Source organism: Cetorhinus maximus, chromosome 32 (genome assembly GCF_964194155.1).
Source record: "Cetorhinus maximus chromosome 32, sCetMax3.hap1.1, whole genome shotgun sequence".
NCBI lineage: Eukaryota > Metazoa > Chordata > Chondrichthyes > Lamniformes > Cetorhinidae > Cetorhinus > Cetorhinus maximus.
Window position 1 is genome coordinate 17304841 of NC_135910.1, and position 21507 is coordinate 17326347.

The window sequence follows — 21507 nt, forward strand, 5'->3', positions numbered from 1 at the left end:
CAAGGGAGTACACGATGAATGGTGGGACCCTAGGAAGTACAGAGAATCAGAGGGACCTGGGTCGGCATGACCATAGATCCGTGAAAGCAGCGGTAGATAAGGTGGTTAAGAAGGCATATGGGATACTTGCCTTTATTAGTCAAGGCATTGAATACAAGAGCAGGGAGGTTATGATGGAGCTGAATAAAGTGTTGGTCAGGCCACATCTGGAATACTTTGTGCAGGCACTTCTGGTCGCCACACTATAGGAAGGATGTGATTGTACTGTAGAGGGTGCAGAGGAGATTTACCAGGATGTTGCCTGGGCTGAAGCATTTCCACTGTTAAGAGAGACTAGATAAACTGGGGTTGTTTTCCTTAGAGCAGTGAAGGCTGAGGGGGGGCCTGATTGAGGTGTACAAAGTTATGAGGGGCAGAGATAGGGCAGATAGGAAGAAACCTTTCCCCTTAGTGGAGGGGTCAATAGCCAGGGGGTACAGATTTAAGGTAAGGGGCAGGAGGTTTAGAAGGGATTTGGGGAAATTCTTTTTCACCCAGTGGGTGGGAGGGTATCTGGAACTTACTGCCTGAGGGGGTGGTAGAGGCAGGAACATTTAAGAAACATTTAGATGAACGCTTAAAATACCGTAGCATACAAGGCTACGGGCCAAGTGCTGGAAAATGAGATTAGAGTAGATAGGGGCTTAATGACCGGCACGGACATGATAGGCTGAAAAACCTCAGTGACACTCAGAGTTATCCCTAGTGTCCTGGCCAATACTTAGCAATGTGAAGATGACCAAATAATCTATGTTTAGCGATGTTGATTGAGGGATAAATGTTGTGTATGTGGGAGCTTGCTGTGCACTAACTGGCTGCCACGTCCCCTACGACAGTGACTGCACTTCAAAAAGTACCCCATTGGCTGTAAACCACTGCGGGACATCCTGAGATTGTGAAGGGTGCTATATATCTCGGTTGGGGAGGAGATTCAAATGGTCGGTGTTCTCCTTGAATAATAGATGCACATAAATTTCTTGTGTCCACTTGGATTCCCGGGTACCGGAGGTGAAGGATGAGCCAATTGGAGGGCCAAAAGTGTGTTGTCTGGAGGTTGGGGCTGGGTTGGGATTCTCAGGCTAGATCAGTCAGTGCCTTTAACACTCCAAGGCAACACTATTGCTCCCAAAACCTTGTAAAGAAAAACCTGCATTTAAATAGCAGCTTGCACATCCCCAGGACATTCCAATTTGCTCCACAGCTATGAATTATTTCGAAGTGTAGTGATCAATCTACCCACAATAAGATCCTTCAAAGAGTAATGTGATAATGACCAGATAATCTGTTTTAATGATTCTGGTTCAGGGAATTACATCGGATATATAGCACAGAAATAGGCCATTCAGCCCAGCCAGTCCATGCTGGTATTTATACTCCACTCGAGTCTCCTTCTATCTTTCATCATCCAAATCTATCATCATAACCCTCTATTCCCCTCTTCCTCATATATTTATCTAGCTTGCCCTTAAATGTATCTATACTATTTACTTTGACCACTCCCTGTGGGAGCGAGTTCCACATTCTCACTACTCTTTGGGTGAAGAAATTTCTTCTAAATTCCCTATTGGATTTCTCAGTGACTATCTTATATTGATGGCCTCTAGTTCTGCTCTTCCCCACAAGAGGAAACATTCTCTCTGTATCCACTCTATCAAAACCTTTCATTAATTTAAAGACCTCTATTAGGTCACCCCTCAGCCTTCTTTTTCAGGAGAAAAGAGACCCAGCCTGTCAATCCTTTCCTGATATTTATACCCACACGTTTCTGGTATTGTCCTTGTAAATCTTCTCTGCATCTTCTCCAGTGCCTCTATAACCTTTTTATAATATGGTGACCAGAACTATATGCGGTACTCTGATTGGCCTAATCAAGGTTTGATACAGGTTTAGCATAACTTACCTACTTTTTATTCTATCCCTTTAGAAATAAAGCCGAGTGTCTGGTTGCTCTTTTTAAAACCTTGTTAATCTGTGGCATTACTTTTAGTGATTGTTGTTTTTGTACTCTGTGATCCCTCTGTTCCTCTACTTCTACCTATTTCCTGCTAGTCCAGGTAATAAATTACCTCCCTATTCTTCCTATCAAAAGCAAAGGAAAATAGTTGTCAGGACATAGGAACAGGAGAAGGCCATTCAGCCCTAACTATTCAATGAGATTCACGCTGACCTGTATCCTCACCCACTTTATTTGCTTAGCAAAAATCTTATCGATCTTAGGTTTAAAGTGCATTAACTGAGCAAGAATTTTTCTGACAGAGTTCCACACTCTTACCACTCCTTGTGTGAAAAAGTGTTTCATATTTTCTCTCCTGAGAGGCCTGGCCCCGATTTTAAATTTGTGTTCCCTAGTTGGAGACTCCCTAGGAGTGAACACTAGGGAGAGCTCCCCTGATCTTTGAAATATTGATCATGGGATCTTTAACATCAGCCCAGGAAGGCAGACAGAATCTCCATTCAATGTCTTATCCCAAAGAAAGATCCTCTGACAGTGCAGCACTCCTTCAGCACTGACCCTCCGACAGTGCAGCACTCCCTCAGCACTGACCCTCAGACAGTGCGGCACTCCCTCAGTACTGACCCTCAGACAGTGCGGCGCTCCCTCAGTATTGACCCTCCGACAGTGCGGCACTCCCTCGGCACTGACCCTCCGACAGTGCGGCGCTCCCTCAGTACTGACCCTCTGACAGTGCAGCGCTCCCTCAGTACTGACCCTCTGACAGTGCGGCGCTCCCTCAGTACTGACCCTCAGACAGTGCGGCACTCCCTCAGTACTGACCCTCTGACAGTGCAGCGCTCCCTCAGTACTGACCCTCTGACAGTGCAGCACTCCCTCAGTACTGACCCTCTGACAGTGCAGCACTCCCTCAGTACTGACCCTTTGAGTTTATTGTGGGGAGATGTGATTCCAGTTTTGATTTGATTACAGCTGATGATTATTTGGCTCCCCCCTTCCCCCCTGACTAGGTTTCATTGGTTTCTCCCACCGCCGCGCCCCTCTCTCCCGGGGTGAGTTGGTTTCTCCCTGTCGCCCGGGTGATCCCGTTGCCCGGATGCGGCGCCTGCCGCTCGGGAATTCCCGGATGTGGCGGTGAGACCGTGAGAGACAAACAGGCGGCGGAGCTGGGGGAACAGGTAGGGTTCATCCGGGGGAGGGGGGATTAAAACCTTCCAGTGGGAGGAGGGGGTGGGGAAGAGGGGGTGGAGGGGGTGGGGAAGAGGGGGTGGAGGGGGTGGGGAAGAGGGGGTGGAGGGGGTGGGGAAGAGGGGGTGGAGGGGGTGGGGAAGAGGGGGTGGAGGGGGTGGGGAAGAGGGGGTGGAGGGGGTGGGGAAGAGGGGGTGGAGGGGGTGGGGAAGAGGGGGTGGAGGGGGTGGGGAAGAGGGGGTGGAGGGGGTGGGGAAGAGGGGGTGGAGGGGGTGGGGAAGAGGGGGTGGAGGGGGTGGGGAAGAGGGGGTGGAGGGGGTGGGGAAGAGGGGGTGGAGGGGGTGGGGAAGAGGGGGTGGAGGGGGTGGGGAAGAGGGGGTGGAGGGGGTGGGGAGTGAGGGAGGGGGCTGGGAGGGGTAGGGATGGGAGGGTTGTGGGGGACGAGGAGGAGGTGTGTGGGTGGGTTTGTGGGGGGGGGGGGTGGGAAGGTTGGGGGGGTGGGAGCTTTGTGGGGAGGAGGGTTGGGGGGGTGGGAGCTTTGTGGGGAGGAGGGTTGGGGGGGTGGGAGCTTTGTGGGGAGGAGGGTTGGGGGGGTGGGAGCGTTGTGGGGAGGAGGGGTGGGGGAGGAGGGGTGGGAGGGGTGGGGGAGGAGGGGTGGGAGGGGTGGGGAGAAGGGGTGGGAGGGGGGTGGAGGTGGTGGGGGTGGGGATTTGTGAGGGGGAGCGAGTGGGGGGTGAGGAGGGTTGTGTGGAGGTGGGGTGGGTTGGGAGCGGCGGGGTGGATGGGAGGTTGTGAGGGGCGAGGTTGGGCATTTGTGAGGGGGTGCGGGTTGTGGGGGTTGGTGGTTGGGGGGTTGGGCGGGGGTGGTGGGTTGAGGGTGTGGGGGCAGTCGGGGTTTGAGAAGGTGGGGATGGGGTTTTGTGAGCGTTTGGGGGGTGGGGTGTTGGGGTTGTGAGGGGACGGACGGTTTGTGAGGGGGTGGGGTTTGTAAAGGGGTTGGGGGGTTGTGAGGGGATGGCGTGGGGGTGTGTGGGGCGGGGGTGCAAGGGGATGGCGTGGGGTGTGAGGGATTGGGGACTGTGAGGGTGGGTGGGGTGGGGGCTGTGAGGGAGGTGGTGGGGGTGGATGTGTGTGAGGATCTGGGGGTGGGGCGGGGAGGCAGTGAGGGTGTGGGTGTACGGCAGGGTAGTGAGGGGGTGGGGGTGAGGGTGTAGGGATTGAGGAAGAGTGGAACTAAGCTCCTTCCAAGAGCCGGCACAGGCACAATGGGCTGAATGTCCTCTTGTGTGCTGTATGTTTCTGTGGAGCTACGGTGTGTGACTCTCAGATATCGAACTGAAGCAAGTTGCACACCCTCAGGGCGAAATGAGGCTTGGTCATACTGCAAGGATCCTGTGGGCAGGCAGTACAGGTAGCTGGTCTTTCACATGCTGGCAGAAAGCACGTTATAGTTGTGTTTGTATTCAGTTATTCAAAGCTCTGTAACCATTAGAAAGGAATTGACAACCGGTTATCTGTATGAAACTACAAAGTAACCCAAGAGTTCAACAGCCAAAAACTTCCACTGCTGGAGGAGATCCTGAATTTGATTTCATGTTTTGATGTTGTCAGTTGGATAGAAATTGTGGAATCATGTGGCGAGTGAAGTGAGCACAACAATGCAGCTTAACAGTGTGCGTGATGGAATACTTTGGGTACCAGAATGGGGGTACAAGTTTCAAGGAGGAGTGTTAGGGAGACAGATGAATGAATGGTATTGAGGAATTGCTCAAAAGAATGAACCTGCATTTTTCTATATATTTTTTTAACCTCAGGAGGTCCCAAAGCACCTTTAACACAATTTTGAAGTGTTGTAATGTAGAAAACGCAGTAGCTAATTTGTGCATAGCAAGCTTCCACCGATAACGATAAGGACATGAACAAATCATCCATTCCTATATTCATGAAGAATTGAGGATAAAAGGAAAGAAGATAGAGGAAAATGGCGGGGGGAGAGCTGAAAGATGTAGAGCAAGACTTCACTGTCACTGGGTCAAAATCCTGGCACTTCCTCAACAACACTGAACCTACACCACGTGAACTGCAGTGATTTAAGAAGGTGGTTCACCGCCACCTTCTCGAGGGCAATTTGGGATGGGCAATAAGTGCTGGCCTAGCCAGTGACGCCCACATCCCGTGAACGAATAACTAAAAAGAGAGCTGAGCTCAAGGCAGAAGGGAACGGTGGATGAGGGAGGCCATGAGGTGGGGAATTGGGGAAAAAAATGAATTTAAAATGAGGCAGAAAAAGAGGATGAAGTGGAGGCAGAGCGATTAAAGGGTGAACTTTGGAAATGTCTTCAGAGGGGCCCAGACTCAACACAACAAACATTGGTGATTTATGGACAACTGGGATGTAACTTTAATGACCAGGGCGCAGGAGGAAGAGCCAACTTTTTACTGTGTGATGTGAAAGGGATCGAGTTAGTGCAGCTGTGCCTTGGGGTGGGGCCTCTCTGAACGTCTGAGTGGCCAGGATTATGTGGTGGGTGGGTAATAGTCCCTGGCCTGGCTTCCTTTTTGCACTAAAATCTGATGGGAATTGAAGTTGGGCACTTCAGTTCATCTGGCGAGATCAAGCTAGATGTTGCCTGAACAGGGAACAAGTAAAGGTTTGTTTTTTTTTGTTTAACTTTGTCCCATCTGTGTTTTTGCTGTTGTCTTAATTCGGAAAATCGTTGTAACAAGCAGCTGCAAATCACAACTGCGGTGTTTGACACCAATGTGCTTGTGCACTGCGATAATTCCACTGCCTTTACAAGGTGCAGTCCTACTGTGTGCGCACCCGGGAGAGGAAGGGCAAGTGAAAAGGACCACATTTACACCCCACTTTTACAGGGTGTTGTCTAAACATGGAACATCTTCTTTCGTTCATTCCAAACGTTCTAAATTCCTAATGAGGGTGAGGCTGACTTTTCTTCCTTTGGTTCTGATTTTCATAAACTAAATGTTGAGAACCTCACACTCGCTGAGATGATGCCTCATGATAACCTTCGCTTATCTGTGTTTTAGTTAATGTGCAAGGTTTTATGGTTTCTCTGTTCAAAGTTGTTTTGCAGGCCAGATGAATTCATCCATGGCCCCTCTGGTCCAGGAGCTTTGAGGCTAGTTGCAGCCCCAATTTTCCATTTACCTGAGATTGGCTTATTCAACACAGCTTGGGTTTATTAGGTATATATTTTACTTATTGCCCTTAGTTTTGGACTCCTCCACAAGTGGGAAACACCATCTCTATGTTTACCCTATCATTCCCTTTCATGATTTTAAAGGTCTCCATCAGGTCAGCCCTCAGCCTTCTCCTTGCTAGGGAAAAGAGCCCCAACGCATTCACCCTTTTTAAACGTTTTTTTTCTCAGTTCTGATTTCATCTTTGTGCATCATTTTTGCACATTCTCCCAAGCCTGTGTGTCTTTATTTAACATAGAAACCAGAGCTCTTCCTCATTATTCCAAGTGTGGTCTAACCAAGGTTCGATACAAGTTTAATGCAATTTCTCTGCTTTGTTCTGTTCTTCTAGAATGAGCCCCAGTCCTGGTTTTTCTAATGGCCTTGATAACAGGCCTTTTTACTTTTAGTGGTTTGTGTATCTGTAGCTCCTTATCCTATTCTGTTTCTTATCCCGGCATTGTGTGGCCTCCTCATTCTTCCTACCAAAATGCACCACCTCATGCTTATCTGTATTGAACTTACTTACCAATGAGTCAAATGCTGAGCTTTCTGACTCAAGTAATAGTGTTAGGACTCGGCAAGCTAACTCTGAAATGTAGGAGTTACTGTGTCTTCCCATGGTAATGCTGTATTGCCAGGGATTTGTAATTTGAGACCAGCGTGACATTCAGTGCAGCTTTTCTCCAAGAGTGAACACCTGAATTGATAAATGGCTCTCGTTTATTTTCCTCTGGGAGTGATCTCAAACACACAGTGAGCAAAGCCAGGGCGGCGAATGGCGGTAATGGAGTTTTAATTATAGGGAGGCTGGTTGGTTTGGGGCAGCAGGCTGTTAGAGGCTTGAATTTAATCTCCCTATTGTTTACATTCTCCACATTGCCAGACAGCCTTAGATAACCTGTCCAACAAATCTGCTATCGTGACAGGCAGAAACAGTAGGGGTCTGGGGGACTCGGATCAGACCTTAGAATAATCTGGCTCCTTGGAATCCATTTACGATGGAGCTGGGTTTAAATTGCACCAAAGTAAAAGGCTGTTTCAGTCTAATACTTTATGGGGAGGTGGTGGGGTAGTGGTATTGTCACTGGACTGGTATTCCAGAGACCCAGGGTAATGCTCTGGGGACCCGGGTTTGAATCCCATCACGGCAGGTGGTGAAATTTGAATCCAATAATTTGAATGCAATAATAATCTGGAATGAAAAGTCTAATGGCCAATTGTCGATTGCCAGGAAAAACACATCTGGTTCACTAATGTCCTTTAGAGAAGGAAACCTGCCGTCCTTACCTGGCCTACATGTGACTTCAGGGCAATGTGTTTGGCTCTGAGCAGGGCAATTGGGGTGGGCAATAAATGCTGGCCCAGCCAGCGACGTCCACATCCCATGATTGAATAAAAAAAAATAATGGAGTCAGTTAAGCTCAATACAGAGATAAAAACAAAAAGCTAAAAGCTACCGCAGATGCTGGAAATCCAAAACAAAAACAGAATTACCTGGAAAAACTCAGCAGGTCTGGCAGCATCGGCGGAGAAGAAATCAGTTACTGATTTCTTCTCCACCGATGCTGCCAGACCTGCTGAGTTTTTCCAGGTAATTCTGTTTTTGTTAAGCTTAATACATTTTATTTAAAAGCAGCTGTTAATATTTTAAAGGCTTTTCCCCCTCAGATAATGTAGGATTCTCGCAGCTCTCTGGCTCACTAGAAAGTGTCAGCAACCCACTCGACTTGCACAGGGCACGAGTCCAAACCCAACATCTTCACCTGACACCTAGGTTTGCATCTTCTAGCAAGAGGTTGCTAGAGTTTGATCGGGAGCTTGAAACCTGCCTGATGCTCTTTACCCCCAGCTGCATCTCACTAACTCCTGGTATTGACTGGGCATTGAGACTGGGTCGTCCAACTGTAGAACTCCGTAATGGACTGAATGTGGCTCAGCCATTAGAGGGGTTCACTATTTGGTTTTTAATATGCTTCAGTTTTCCACAGTTTGGGACAAAATCTCCTGGAACTCCCTCCCTAACAGCACTGTGTACCTATACCACATGGACTGCAGTGATTCAAGAAGGCAACTCACCACGACATTCTCAAGGGCAATTTAGGATGGGCAATAAATGCTGACCTAGCCAGTGACGCCAAAACCCTGTAACTGAATTTTAAAATGTTACTGTGCTTTAACCTGCCTCATCCCAAATTGTAGCATTTTCTATTACAACAGGGGGAGGCCATTTGACTTCTGATCTGCGCCCTGGACAAAGTTAAACCATCATTTGTCCTATTCACCTCAATCCCTGTGCCCTTTTTAAAATTATTCTTTTCCAGATTTTTATCCACACTCTTATGGGTTCTGTTTTCAGCATTAAAGAGAATTTTACAGCATAGAACCGGACCGCCTTGCCCAACTAGTCTGTACTGGTGTTTATGCTCCAACTGAACCTCCTCCCCACCCCACTTCATTTGTCCCTATCAACATCTCCTTTTCCCCTTTCTCTCTCATGTACTTACCTAACTTCTCTGTTGTGTCAATGCTAATTGCCTCAAAAATTCCTTATGGCAGACGAGTTGACACTCTCTCCATTCCTTGGGTTAAGAAATTTCATCTGAATTCCCTATTGGATTTAATTAGTCAGGTTCTTATTTTTATGATTTGTTGGTTTTGGACACCCCCGCAAGTGGGAACGTTTTTTTTTTTGCATGTTTTACAATTGCGTTTTTTTGTTATCATTTGGGGCCCATTCAGGGGCTGTGGTCTATGTCTCTGGCCCTTTGCTGCAATCAATGGAAGTCTGGATGTTTGCTGCATCACAGCAGTAAGGCTGAACTATCAGTTCAGTGCAAAATCAGATCACTCTGATATGCGGCACCATCACTGAAGCCAGACCGCTGACCTGGCCGGGAACTTAAGAGCTACTCCAGTTGCTGGCCAGCATTCTGTGTCAATCCAGAACTCCACGTAAGAGCCTGCCAGGAAGACTGCCTCCCGGGCAGTGTCAGTGATTCGGGCTTTGGCTTTCGAATACAGGGTAAATCATCGGCTGCAAATCCAGGATAGTCCCAGCATACATTAGGCTGAGGGAAACCTCTGGGCACTTGTCAATTGGGTATTTCTGTGGTTCCGAGCTTGGTGAAGCAGGTCAGTGCACCAGCTTCCTGGAGCATTGCAGCTTTAATAAGTAGCTGTGTAGTAGCTGCAGTTCGTGTGGATGTTTAGTTTATCCTAATGCCCCTCCCTCTCTCTGACCTAAGATGGTCGGCTATATTTCATTATTTTTGCTGCAGACTTTTTTTCTCTAAAGTTGAAAAGATCAAACAGCTGAATGTTTGGGTGGAAATAGGCAGTACAAAGCTTTATTCAGAAACACACGCTAACTCCTCTCCCCATTCCCACCCCAGTTCATGCGTGTCACTCAACTCATTCTTGGCTTGGTTTCTAACTGCAAACTTTGGTGATCCCGGAAGATATGATGAATGAATGCCTTATAAATGTGCTGTGGCCTGCACAGTTACACAAAGCACTGAGTGAGCTGATGCTTAATATTTTATTCAATTTTGGGCAAGGGCTGTCACTCGTGAGGCCACAGTGTTCTGCCATCCTTTCCTGATTGTCTTGACTCTAGCTAGAGAAGAAATATTATTGCTAGCTCCTTAAACTTGTCTCCCCTACCCTGTTCAATGTCGCCTTCAAAAAGTCTAACCAAACTCCCAGAAACAACGAGATAAAGGACCAGTTAATTTGGTTTTGTTGGCCAAGACAGTGGGAGAGCTTCAAAGCTCAATTTTGAATAGTTGCATAAATTTTTTGAAAATGAACAGGCAGATGGAGCCTTGGTTTAATATGTGGTAGCATCCCAGTACCGCGGGATGCTAGCCTGGTTGATGTGCTCAAGCCCTGGAGTAAGCCTTAAACCTACGAGCTTCCCGCTTAGAGACCAGGGCACCAGCAATGAGTCAACCTGACACAAAATAGAATTATAGAAAATTTACAGCATAGAAGGAGGCCATTCAGTCCATCGTATCCACGCCATCCAGCCTAATCGCTTTCCAGTTCTTGGTCCACTGCCTTGTAGGTTTGGACGCTTCAAGTCATATTAGAGTACTTCTTAAATGAGGGTTTCTGTCTTTTCACTTGTAAACCATTTGGAGCAGAAGGCTCATTGGTTCAACAACAATTTGCATTTATAATGCTGCCTGGGCCCAAGCTCTGGAATTACCTCCCTTATTCTCTCACTCCTCCTTTGCTCTGTAAAATCTACCTCTTTGAATTTAAGCTTTTAGTCACCAGTTCTAATATCTCCTTTAGTGGCATGCTGTCTGATCACAGTCTTGTGAAACGCCTCGGGCATTTTTACTATATTAGATGCTTTAAAATGCAGATTGTTCTTGTGTGTGCCTTGACTTCCCTATCACACCGTGCTGTATGAGTGCTTTTCCTTTGGTACTGACCCACAGGGGGATGTGCAGTGAGATTTAAAGTTGTCAGGAGAGCTGGGCTGTTGTCCTGTAACAGAGAAAACTGTTCATCTGGGCTGGGATTGTACTACAGATGCAACCGTTGGTCTCTGTAAACTCAGCCTGGGCCCCTGCTCCTGATCGCTGCTGGAAATGGATGTTAAGTGAGGAAGGGACCGGGCTCAGCTGTAATTGCCAGATCCCCATTGTTGATTCTGTATGTCAAAGCTCCTACATAAGAGCCTTCTAGCTGAGGTAATGCGGCAGGGAGTTAGTGCCTTCAGGAGGTGAGAACATTGCCAAGAGGAAAAGGGATTAGACTGTTACTATTTTTTCGCACCTGTATCGTTAAAGGTAGATAATCACGTGTCAAATGTTAAATCCCTGGTAGGTGTTAATGCCCCCTCATCAGCATTTAACACTCAGTACTGGGAACAGGGGTGGTCTTGTGTTTTGAGTGGCTTTGTAGCATTTTATTAGCTTCTGATTAGTAGGTGTTGCCTTCAGTGCCTAATGGCACATCTGACCCATGGAAATGCTGATCAGAGAGTGGCTCAAACATGTATCATCGAGCCTTGGAAAGTTTTAACTGTCATCTTGCTTAGCTGGTGATGCTTCAACTCTGAGTCAGAAGTGGGTGTCAGCATCTATGCCAGGCTGGCATTTTGAACCATGCAATGGACAAGAAGGCAAGGAATAGGCGCAGGAGCAAATGGCATGGCTCGTTGAAGCTGCTCCACCACTCAATATGATCTTTTGTTTGAACCTCCTTGATCACTTAATCTAGTCTGATGATGAGGGAGGGATTGCTGCATCGGCAGAGGACTGATGAGATGCAAAAAATCATAGAGCAGGGAGCCCCAGCTAGCATTCATCACAACTAATATTATAAAAAATCAATGCCGCTCATTCACCTTCCTACAATTTATACAATCTTGTTTTCAGAGTTTAGTTGCATAAGAATAGGTATTGCACTTTGGAAGTTATTCGTTAGCTGTGAAGTGCTTTTGGATGTTCTGAGGTTGTGCAAGGAAGTTGAATATGTTAGTCATGGCTCAGTTAGTAGCTCTCTCGCCCCTGACTCGGAAGGTTGTGGGTTCAAGTCCCACTCCAGAGACCCAAATTTAGCACAAAATCCAGACTGACAGTCCAATTTAGCACTGAGGGAGATGCTGTATTTCGGATGAGACCCTAAACTGAGAACCCATCTATCCATTGAGGTATATGTATGCAAGTTTCCACTTCTGCCCTGCAGCAGAAATTGAATAGAAAGAGGAGTGACCTCATGCAGAGGATAGTTTGAGTATGACAGGCTTTGCCACTTGGAGTAGTTGAGAGCGAGGTCATTACAGTTGAACAGGCGGCAGCTATAGAGCTCTGGGGAGAAAATAAGGCAGTCGGATTCGTTTTGGATTATTCTAGCCAGGCACAGAAGTGGTGGAGCACATATTCTCCTTGCACTGTAAACATCCATTAGCTCAGTGTCCAAGTGCAGTCCTTGGGTAGTTCTGAGCCATTCGGAGAAAGAATCTCCCAGTTTTTCCCACCCATGAAATTGCTGAGTTAGTTGAGTGAAATGGTGGTGCAATAGTTCTGTGTGTGAGAGAGCATGCTGGTGTGTGTGTGCGCGTGCTGGGGTGCGCGCGGGTGCGCGCGTGGGTTCACGCTCTGGGGCGGGCGCGCCGGGGCGGGAGGGGGGGTAGTGTGAGTGTACACGGGGGGAATGTGCGAGTGCACGCTGCGGGGGATGTGCGCGAGTGCACGCTGCGGGGGCATGTGCGAGTGCACGCTGCGGGGGCATGTGCGAGTGCACGCTGCGGGGGCATGTGCGAGTGCACGCTGCGGGGGCATGTGCGAGTGCACGCTGCGGGGGCATGTGCGAGTGCACGCTGCGGGGGGATGTGCGAGTGCACGCTGCGGGGGATGTGTGCGAGTGCACGCTGCGAGGGAATGTGCGAGTGCACGCTGCAGGGGCATGTGTGCGAGTGCACGCTGCGGGGGGATGTGTGCGAGTACACGCTGCGGGGGATGTGTGCGAGTACACGCTGCGGGGGATGTGTGCGAGTGCACGCTGCGGGGGAATGTGCGAGTGCACGCTGCGGGGGGATGTGTGCGAGTGCGCGCTGCGGGGGAATGTGTGAGTGCGCGCTGCGGGGGCATGCGTGCGAGTGCGCGCTGCGGGGGCATGCGTGCGAGTGCGCGCTGCGGGGGCATGCGTGCGAGTGCGCGCTGCGGGGGCATGCGTGCGAGTGCGCGCTGCGGGGGCATGCGCGCGAGTGCGCGCTGCGGGGGCAGTCGTGTGTGGGTGTACACAGGCTCAGTCTCTGAGACGATGGGGATGAGTTCCCTGTTACACTTATTGCCCAGGATCTTGTGTGAGGAAATGGTTATTATGTCAAAGGAGGTGATGAACCCCATTAAGCCATAATCCAGCACGTCATTGCCTTCAGGAAAGGCAAGGGACAACATTTTAGGAGGTGGAATGAGGAAGATGCTGGATTTGCTGAGGCTGCCGTGAAAGTGGGCTTGTGAAAATTACATCCACTTAATGTGACAGTTTAAAACAAAACCATTCTAAGAATCAAAATAACCAGTCTACCTACAGGTCCAGACATGACCCTGGCATTAGTCAAACTTATTGTTGATACTCTTTCGAGTTATCAACAGTCACAGATTGCAACTCTTTTGAGTACAATCACAGTTCTTGGTTTCCGGGAGTGGGACATGAACCCACAACCCTCTGATTCAAAGGCGAGGGTGCTATGAACTGAGCCACAGCTGTGCCTTAGGTCCTGATCGTTTCTAAATGTAATTGTCACACCTAATGATGTAATGATGTTTCCAGTTTTTCTCTTCAGAATCTACTGGACTCATGATTGTTCTGCCATCTCGACACACATTTGGCATTGATTGAAGTGAAAGGGCATATTAAGATTTAAAAAAAAGTGATGTCTGCACTTTTATTTAGAATAGTCTGTCTTTTATATGGTAACATTAAAAGCATCATAATGTAGTCCACCAATTTAATTGGTGAATATCCGGTGGCTTTGCCCACGGCAAGGTGAGGCAAAGTGAGTGTCCTTTGGAATATATTAGTGACGCTGCTGGTGTGACATCTACAGCTCCTGGAGCCCAGCAAACCCCTGTTGATGAGGTGTGCAGCTGCAAGTGGGACTGCTTGACAAAGTGGTGACATCCAAAGCAGGAGACCATGCTACATGTAGCACACTCAATGTGTCATCACCTAGATTGGCAGTAAACCTTCGAACGCTTTTAACTTGTGAAACTTTAAAAACAGGCAGTTTTCATAAGCAGATCGGATTTCCCTAATGTACTGAATCTTGCAGCCTTGCTGGGATAGGATGCCAGTGATGGGCTAGTGCAGACCTTTTAATCATGATGCGGTACATCAGAGATTACCTTGGCTGTCTCCCTCATTTGTGGTTGATTGCCCGTTAACAGGCGAAAGTTGAGGCGAAACTTACTCATCATTGACTTGATTTGGGAGTGAGATAATTGCAGTGAAGCTGGCTGTGCAGTACCTGATTTCCTCAGTGTTTAAGTTACTTCAAAACTAAGCCCCTACGTCTTCAATTCCTTTTGGTAACATTGAATGTTGCTCTTGGCAATCTTTATATGACGATCAGTATTGCTGAGAAAAGAGAGAAGCTGTTGAAGCTTTTTGTCTTGTGTTCATCAGGATAGATATGCAGGAATACCGATTGCAAAGGGGACAACAATTTATACTGTAGATAAAAGCAAAAAACTGCGGATGCTGGAAATCTGAAGCAGAAACAGAAAATGCTGGAAAAACACAGCAGGTCTAGCAGCATCTGTGGAGAGAGAAACAGAGTTAACGTTTCGAGTCCATATGACCCTTCCTCAGAGCTCTGAAGAAGGGTCATACGGACTCGAAACGTTAACTCTGTTTCTCTCTCCGCAGATGCTGCTAGACCTGCTGAGTTTTTCCAGCATTTTCTGTTTTTGTTGTGAACAATTTATACTGCATGAGAAGAGGTTGCTGATTGGTTGGCAAGTGGACTCTTGTAGAGGTGTTGCCATGGCGAATGTGCCAGGGAACAGTTAACTGCCAAGCTTTTGTTTAATTTAAAACCAGGCAGGTTGACTCCGATCAAGGCATTGCCAGAGGTAACGAACCAGGGAATGGTGGTCCCTTAAGCTTCTATTTAGTTGAAAAAGGCGCTATGCATGGACATGCTCCTTCTGTCTGCAAATGACAGGGCCTATGTATGCTTAAATGTAGCTTCTAGCATGTATAAGTGAGCCACACTTCAAGCCCGGCTGATAATCTTAAATTGGTTGTCAATGTAACCCTTAGCATAATCAGGATTGTTTAGCAAGTGCTGTCCAATCATGGACTCACATCTAATGTTGGACACGGTTTGGAGTTTGGCAAACATGGGCTGGTTGGGTACAGTCAGCACTTTGCCTGTTGCGAACAGCTGAAGGGATGCGCTGTTTGATACGATCTGCCAGTCATTGGGATGTACAGCCTACATACCTGGCATCACACCTTCACTGAAACTCATATATTACATTACTCACTTATGTGTTAGGCAGAACGTCTTTTTGGTTTGATAGCAGTATCCTGTTAGTGGAGAATATGAACTCAGCAACTTGTGCAGCTGAGTTCAGTTTTAACAACACCATGCATGCCCAAATAGATTGTGTGGCCATGGGATCCCCTCTAGGCCCAGCTCTTGCAAACACCTTTGCCAGTTTCCATGAGAAACACATCTTTGATGGACTGACACCTAACCTCCTATCCCTTGAACATTTCTAATACATAGATGATAGTTTGCTATATTTGAATCGGCAGCTGCATGTAAGAATTTCCTTACACACCTCAATGGGCTCCATCCAGTGCTCAAACTCATCTTTGAAATGGAGCAGTCAAATGAACTCCCTCCCTCATCGTGCTAGTTCAGAAATCTGCCAATGGATTCTATACTACTGTCTACTGCAAACCTACCTTCAGTGTGCATGTTGGGATTCCTACAGTTCCACGCACTACGAGATTGGCCTTATCGGCAACCTTGTACACAGGGCCCAAGCCACTTGCTCACTGTGCAGGCTTGATGCTGAAATAGGGCGCAACAAAGCCGTCCTGCGGGATAATGGCTAGCCTGATCAGATCATTGCTCGCTGTATATTGCACAGACTCGTGAATGGGCATAAGGCCGCCACTTTCGGTCCTGAAAAGTGCACAGTCTACCTCACGTTACCCTGGAAGGGTAAGGAGTCTCAAAAATTTTAGCAACAGGTGAAGCTAGCCATTTGATGCTGCTACTGTGGAGTTGTAACACGAGTGGTATTCCCCACTAACAGGATGCTGATGTCAAGCCAAAAAGATGTTCTGCCTATCACAAAAATGAGTAATGTGCTATATGAATTTCAGTGCTGGTGCGATGCTAAGTATGTAGGCTGCATGTCCCAACGACTGGCAGATTGTGTCAAACAGCATGTCTGTTCAACTGATTGCAACAGGCAAAGTGCTGATTGTACCCAACCAACCAGTGCTTGCAAAACTCAAAACATTAGATGTGATTCTGCAATTGGACAGCACTTGCTAAACAATCCTGATTGTGCTAAGAATTACACTGACAACCAATTTAAGATTATCAGTCGGACTCGTAGTGTGACCCACTTACATGTGCTAGAAATTAAATATATTCACACACACAGCTCTGTCCTTTGCAGACAGAAGGAGCATGTCCACACATTGTACTTTTTTCAATTAAACAGAAGCTTGGGGGACTGCCATTCCCTGGTTCATTGGTCAAGGAATTCGTTGACCTGCCTGGTTTGAGTTTAAACAAAGGTTTGGCAGTTCCCTGGTAATGCCTCTACTAATCAGAGTCCACTTGCCAACCAATCAGCACTCTCTTCTCATGTGTTGTAAATTGTTGTTCCCTTTACACTTATTATTCTTGCGTATCTGTCCTGATGAGTGCAAGACGAAAAGCTTTGGCAGCATGTTTGTTTTCTTTCAGCAATGCTCAAGTTCTGTACTACTTTTCTGTACTACCAAACGACTATATGACAATGACTTGACAAGTTTCGTATTGTGAGCAGGGGATTCAAGCCCTTGATGGGGAAACTGCAGGATTCTCAGCATCCAGGATAAAAGTGTTCTGGCTAAATGTAAGACAAAGAACTATTAAATTTTTATCACTGAAGCAGTAATGCATAAGTAACCATCTCTTGGCTGCTTCCTGATTCATTTACTCTTGACACCTGATGCCAGTGAAGCTATTCTTCAATGTCTATTCTGAGTCTGTAAGTTTTCATACATTTCAAAAACCTGATAGACAAGCTAAACAAACTGGGGCAGAATAGACAGTACCACCGACATAGTTTGGTTGCTGTCACTAGTCAGTTGCAGGGTGGGAAGTAATGCTAAAGTAAGGTGTATTTTGGTACCTTATTTGGTTGTGTGTTTTTTTTTAAAAATCACCTCTTTAAAGCAGCATAAACGTCAGTCTCTAGAAATCAGAATATAAAAGTAAATATTATACATTGTGTTGAGGATCTGGGTTGAGATTGCCTCAATCTTATTTTTTATAGGGCCCTTACAGCCATCAGAAAATTCAAACTTTATTGCACCAGTTTGGCCTGGATTCAGTTCCGTCCCTTTGAAGGGAGAGAGCAGTGCGGTAACTCCCTGCGTTTCCCAGCTTTTGCATTTTAATATTTCAAATCACTACTTCAAGGAAAAGCAAGTCAAACTCTATGCCTCCTGTGGCTCAGTGTAAAATTTTGTTGGATGGTGTTCCTGTGAAGCATCCAGGGACATTTTACAACTTTCAAAGGCACTATATAAATGCAAGTAGTTTGTCTGTTGACAGCTGTGAAAGTTGTTGATTCCGTTTAATGAACAGAACTAGAATACTTTTTAATAGTTGTGACCAATATTTCATTACCTTTGACGTTTTCCCCATTATAGGAATCTAAAACAGTGGAATGTGTTGGACTTTGTGCAGTTTTCCTCTTGTAACCTTTACAACATGCAGTGTTGAAACTGCCTCACAAAATAGCCAGGTTTTAAATATAGTTGAGCGCTGAAATATAATCTACTGCAGGTGGTGCTCTGAGAAATGAGGAGGCTTTTACAACAGATGGTTTAACTTGAGAGGGTTTCATAGAAGTTGAAGACACTTATTTTAAGGCTTTTTAAAGATGGAGAATCGCCCAGTGCCATGCTGCTCTCCTTGGGACATGTACCAAGAGGTTGCTCATCCTAATTTCAGGCCTCTGCCTTTCCTGCTCTCAGCTGGCTGTCAACGTATGTGAGAGCAGACGGAGTGTTTACACTCTTGTTCTCCGTGGGGAAGTGGCTGGATCATGTTCAGTGTGTGTTCCTGAAGCTGAGGCTGAGAAGCGAACAGTGTTGGATTTGAGTGTAGGTTAAGGCTACAGTGGAACACTGAGCTTTAGAATACAGAGAGACTCGAACATCTTCCAATATTAACATTCAGGTATGTGTTTTTCTCTCTCTGTTCCCCTTGCCTCAAAACATTGTCCATCACAACAAGTGCAGTGCAAATTGAATATTGTGAAGGGCTGGCTTAGGCATTGCTTTAAGCCTGCACAGCTGCTAAACTGCTGAACCAAATAGAAACCAATTCCCTTCTGACCAGTAGCAGGGCGTTAAAAAAGGCTGCCCATGCTGTAGAAATCACAAAACAGTCTGTTGAAATCAATGTTCCACTGCGATCCGAAAATGAAAATTCTTAGGACTCCATGAATTGCATCAAAAGGTGCAGTCAGTGCTTATCCTACCCCTTAACCATCAAACTGTGCCTTCTTACAAAAGCCTTTAAGCTGAGCTGCTTCCTCCCCAAGATAAAAATTGAAGCAGAAAATGGTAGGCACCATTGTGTGTGTGTGTGTGTGTGCGTGTTGTTCTGTACTGTGATGGATTAAAACATTGTCAAAGAATTAAATAGAATGCACAGCACAAAAGTAGGTCACTTGACCCAACTGCTCCATGTTGGTGTTTGCTCCGTGCAAGTCTCCTCCCACCAGCATATCATCTATTCCTTTCACCCTTGTGTTTGTCTAGCTTCCCCTTAAATGCACGTGTTATTTGCTTCAATGCCACGTGGTAGCGAGTTCCACATTCTCACCACTCTCTGATTGAACTCTCTCCCTGTACGGTTTATTTATGCCGTGATTGTGGTGTAAAATATAGTTGTTCCAAGAGAGCCTCGGGAAACGGTTTGAACCCCTCCCTGTCCTTCCTCAATGGCCCAGCTAGCAGATTTATGTGGAAGAAGAGCTACGTACCTCTGGAAGGCTTCTAGTTTGTTCATTTCTCTGATTGCTGTGATGGTGAGTGGAAGGTTAGTGATTTTGGACACCTAGTGTTATGCTTCTGTCTGCCTAGATTGAGCTGTGCATAGTTAGATTGCAAGGTAGATGCAAATTTTAAAAATACCATTTGGCCCATCAATTCAGAAAGAACCAATAGTTCTTTCACCATCCCTCCTCTACCACAGCATCCTACTATCCCTTAAGTGATTTTAGGGCTATTGCTTCCAGTCTGAGATAGCATAATTTCGCCAATTGACTTTGGTGCTTTGAGCTCAGGAGGGGGTAAAACGAATCATCCGGAGTTCCCTTTCCTATCTAATAATAACTGCTTGTTATTGTACAGGGTGTTCAGTCGGTGAGGACAGGCTTGAGCTGACCTGCCATGTGCTGACAATCACTGTCTTGCCTCGCACGCACAGAATGAGCACTTGGATAAGATACTGGAAGGAGCCCATGCAAATATGCTCCATAAAGAATCGGCAACTTGAGAAAGGGAGGGGAAGGACAAAGATCCTGATTGAAACTCGAACCATGATTTAATGTAATCTTGCTTTGTTATAATAAGGATAAGCAACTTTAAAATAGCTAACTCCTGATTAGCATTCTGCCTCAGGTTGTCTTTAATTCACTGCAGCCTAGCATTCATTTTAATGATGAATAATCTGACATCTGAAAGCATGTAGCCCAAACGATTTCTAATAGTATAATTTGATGGTTTCTCCTAGTGGCTTTGTGGGTAAATGCGTCATGGTTCTGCCTTACAAAATCACACAAACGAAGGGTGAGGAAAGTTATTTTAGTTCCTCCACCTCGAAGGACACGACAGCTCCCCTTTGAAGCACCCAATCATTTTCATTGTAGTGTTTTTGCCCCCACTATTCTACACCAGATTTTATCCATGTGGTGAACGATCTCTTATACTAAACTTGCCATTTATTTATTTGAACATGTGTTGTACTGAATTGAACTCCTTTTCCAGATTTCGTCTTTCCATAGCTTCAACTAACTCCTCCTAGACAGATTATTTGGTAGTTTTTTATAATTGCTCATCGCAGGCAAGGCCAGCATTTATTGCCCGTCCTTCATTAAGAAGGTGGTGGCGAGCCATTGCTGGGGTACTCCCACAATGCTGTTAGGGAGGGAGCTTCAGGATTTTGACCCAGCAGCAGTGAAGAATGGTGATATGCTTCCAAGTCAGGATAATGTGTGACTTGAAGGGGAAACTTGCAGATGGTGGTGTTCCTGTGCACCTGCTGCCCTTGTTCTATGGTGAGTCGGTGTTGATGGTACACGCTGCTGCTACTGTGCATCGGTGGTGGACGGAGTGAATGTCAAAGGTGGCGGATGGCATGCTCATCAAGCGAGCTGCTTTGGCTTGGATGATGTCAAGCTTCTTGAGTGTTGTTTGAGCTGCACTCATCTAGGAAAGTGGAGAGTATTCCATCACACTCCTGACTTGTGCCTTGTAGATGGTGGGCAGGCTTTGGGGAGTCAGGAGGTGAGCTACACTCCACAGAATTCCCAGCCTCTGATCTGCTATTTTTGCCACAGTATTTATATGGCTGGTCCAGTTAAATTTCTGGTCAGTAATAGCCTGTCCAAGGATATTGATGTTGGGGTTGGGGGATTCAGCAATGGTAATGCTGTTGAATGTCAAAGGGAGGTGTTTAAATTCTTAACCAAAAACAAAAACAGCTGGAAAAACTCAGCAGGTCTGACAGCATCCGCGGAGAGGAACGCAGTTAACGTTTCGAGTCCGTATGACTTCTTCAGAACTAAGGAAATGTAGAAAATGAGGTGAAATGTAAGCTGGTTGATGGGGGTGGGACAGGTAGCTGGATAGAGGGCCAGTGATAGGTGGAGGCAAAGAAGAGATTGTGAGAAGAGATCTTTGTGTTTAAATTCTTGTTGGAAATGGCCATTGTCTGGCATTTGTGTGGCACGACTATTATTTGCAATTTCTCAGCCCAAGCCTGAATGTTGTCTGGGTTTTGCTGCACACGAGCAGTCACTGCATCAAAATCTGAGTTGTGAATGGTACTGAACATCCAATCATCAGCGAATGTCTCTCTGTGCTAGGTATCACTCCTATTTGTAGACACTGCACCTATAAAAATAGTGACTGTACTTCAAAAGTAGTTCACAGGTTGTAAAACCTCTTTAAGATGTCCCAAGGATGTGGATAAGCTGCTACAAAAATGCAAATTTCTTTAAGATCACCATTCAATTATCTCCTTTCAAAACTAAACAGCACAAGATTCTCCTAGACCAGAATGTTCCAAGTTTGATGTGCAGTCAATGCTGAGTGAGCTAATCTTTTGTGCGAGACAAACT

General features: G+C 46.5%; 1 protein-coding gene across 2 annotated transcripts in view; it reads left to right on the forward strand.

Annotated features, from left to right (window-relative positions):
• The first annotated feature begins 3085 nt into the window (after positions 1 to 3085).
• Positions 3086 to 21507, forward strand: part of pak4 (p21 protein (Cdc42/Rac)-activated kinase 4) — a 109837-nt gene continuing 91415 nt past the window's right edge. The window contains exon 1 of one of the 2 annotated variants that reach the window (XM_078533223.1): positions 3086 to 3171. The gene's annotated coding sequence lies outside the window, so the exon portion shown is untranslated. The remainder of the gene's footprint in view (positions 3172 to 21507) is intronic. The other variant, XM_078533226.1, reaches the window with a different exon arrangement.